The sequence below is a fragment of the Petaurus breviceps genome, unplaced genomic scaffold, assembly GCF_028583685.1.
Source record: "Petaurus breviceps papuanus isolate PSGF00001 unplaced genomic scaffold, PetGlider_PUasm1.0 183, whole genome shotgun sequence".
In the NCBI taxonomy this organism is placed as follows: Eukaryota; Metazoa; Chordata; class Mammalia; order Diprotodontia; family Petauridae; genus Petaurus; species Petaurus breviceps.
Window position 1 is genome coordinate 21,353,770 of NW_027185791.1, and position 3,089 is coordinate 21,356,858.

The following is a 3,089-nucleotide window of genomic DNA, read 5'->3' on the forward strand; positions in this document are numbered from 1 at the left end:
GGCTCACCCATGTTCCCCTGTATTTGGGCTGTATAGGCTTTTTGTAATTCTTCTTTAGTGTGGTGTGCACATACTGTAGTAATGCATTTTTTTCCCATCAGCTAGCTGCTAACAATGAGCCACCTAAGCTCTGGAAATCTCTTTTTTGCCTGTGGTTGTAGGAGAACGCTTAAAGGATTTGAGGATGTCAGTCATCATCTAGGCTGGGCTTTTTCTATACTGAGTGAAGGGGGGGAGGAGAGAGAGAGAGACACAGAGAGAGAGACAGAGAGAGAGAGAGAGAGAGACAGAGACAGAGAGACAGAGACAGAGAGACAGAGAGAGACAGAGAGACAGAGAGGAAGAGAGGGAGGGAGGGAGGGAGAGAGAGAGACAGAGAGGGAGAGAGGGAGGGAGAGAAAGAAAGGAGAGAGGGAGAAGAGAGGAGGGGAGAGAGAAAGGAGGGGAGAGAGAAAGGAGAGAAGAGAAAGAATGAGGTAGAGGAGAGAGGGAGAAAAAAAGAGGCAGAGGGAAAAGAGAGAGGAGAGAGGGCAAGGAAAGAGGAGGACAGGCAGAGAGAGAGGGACTTTTTGGGGGAGGAGAGGAGGGCGGGAGACAGAGAAGCTGAGTAGCTGGCAGGCAGGCAGAGCTGGAGTTCAGAAATGATACTCTGTGTGTGGTCTGAGGCTATTTCTTATTTCACGAAATACATGCTTCATTCCTGGCTCGGCCTAAGCTTGCACGTCACTGAATGAGTCCCTTATCCACTTTCCAAAACACTGAGGAGATTTGAAAGTGCTCTGTGGGCGGACTGTTACTATCAGCAAAAGCAAATAAGCCAACTTATTTGGCTAAGCATTTTTTAATACTTAAACATGATGCCCTTAAGCAACACTTGAGCAGTCGTGGCCAGCAAAGAAAAAAGAAGGGAACAAAAACAAGCCCCCAGAAGCCTTCCTTGTGTTGCTGGAGGTGTGACTACTTTTCCTTTCAAAGGCAGACATTCAGTCCCTGGTGTGTTAAAGGTGCTGTCTGATAGTGGCAGGAGACAGAAGGAAAAAAACTCAAACCACAAACCCACAAAAGCTGGAGATGGTGATTCACCCCACCTGAGGGGCTAGGAATCTCCTGGGAGGTCTTGCACTGCAATTTGCAAAGGAATTCAACCCCTGCTACTTCTATAATCAGAATCATTTAGTACAAACTAAATAATAATTTTCCTCTCCCTCAAAAAAGGCGGGGGAGCAGGGGGCATCCAGTCCCTACTTGTGTAAAAAGAAAACATTCTAAGGGACTGAAACATTAAAAGGGCTAAGCTGAAAGACTGTGGGCCTCTAAAGTCGGGGCAGCAGGTACAACAAACATTGTCCCTGTGGGCTGGGCCTCGGCCCTGCCTACAAACCATGCTTTACTCACTGCCAACAAAATAACCCGATTTTATTGGGGATATTAAGAGACCAAAGCAGGACCACTGGGTGGGTAAAAGCTGCATGGACAGGATGGCACCAGACAGCCACACCCAGGGTTTTTCTAGCACTAACTGGAAGTGGTTTTCTGTTTTATGAAGCAAGAAGGAACCATAAAGTTTGCAGTTTTTAGCTCAGCAGAACAAACCGGATCGGCCCCATCTAAGTCTGAACCCCACAGACAATCCACATCATGCAGGCCCTACTGAGACCAGACATGAAGACTTTCTTCCTTCGCTTTTTCCTTGAGGAAGATAAGCTTTTCCCCTTTCAGGGAACAGAGGCTTGCCCAACTTTCCAAGGTGTGGATCCAAACTACCCTGGAAAGAAAAACAGGATCCCATGGGCAATGAGTACTCCCTTTAAGCAGCTGGGTACAAAGGGAAGAGACTTTTTCTTTCTTTGTGGTCCAGTCATTTCAGTCATGTCCAATTCGTCATCCATCTCCTTTTGGGGGTTTTCTTCACAAAGATATTGGAATGGTTTACCATTTCCTTCTCCAGCTCATTTTAAAGATGAGGAAACAGGGGTGGCTAGGTGGCGCAGTGAATAGAGCACTGGTCCTGGAGTCAGGAGGACCTGAGTTCAGATCCAGCCTCAGACACTTAACACAAAAACTAGCCGTGTGACCTTGGGCAAGTCACTTCACCCCAACTGCCCTCCAAAAAGCAAAATAAATAAAGATGAGGAAACAGGCAAACAGGGTTGAGTGATTTGCCCAGGGTTACACAGCTAGTAAACATCTCGGGCCAGATTTGAACTCAGGTCTTGATGACTCCAGGCCTGGTGCTCTTTCTAGTTTTGTTTTGTTCTGTTTTCACAAGAACTTCTTCTCAGGGATCTGCCAAGGCGTGTTCCCGGCCCTAAGATGAAACATTCTCAGATAAATAGCACAGGCCCGCTCATCCTCCGAAGGGGGTTTATGAAAGCAAACCTCTCTGTAGTCCATTTTCTCCATCAGCTTCCAATCGTTACCCTTTTTCTTTCTGCTGTCCTCTGGATAGTGATCATCTGATCGATCACGCGAGGGAGTCCTTGGCACCGTGGACCTTCAAATACATCCCACAGTCCAGGTCTGGAGAGAAGGATCTCAGGGCCTTGTCTGTCTACAACATGTAGAAGAGGCCAGCTAAAGCTTTGTGCACTTGCCCCCTCAGCCAGGGCTGCAGGAAGAAGGGGGACTTTGGCCTTTGGTTAGATTCATGTTTTCAGCCCCCATGTAACCACATGGGTTGGCACAAATTCTGAGACTTTGGGGTTTGGTGAAGTTAGAACTGGTCCAGTGGCCCTTCTGAGTCACTGCTAATGTCATGTGGGCCCTGATATACTGTGTGGGGACCATCAACCAAGGAGATGACAGTAAATTAGACATAGTTGGTGTTCAATATTAGTTGGTTTGATTTTTTTTTTCTTTTTGGAGGGGAGAAGTCAGGGCAATTGGAGTTAAGTGACTTGCCCAAGGTCACACAGCTAGTGTATGTTAAGTGTCTGAGGCCACATTTGAACTCAGGTCCTCCTGACTCCAGGGCTGGTGTTCTATTCACTGTACCACCTAGATGCCTCCATGTTGATTTTATTTTAAAAGGGAGGAAGGAAAGAAGGAAGGAAGGAAGGAAGGAAGGAAGGAAGGAAGGAAGGAAGGAA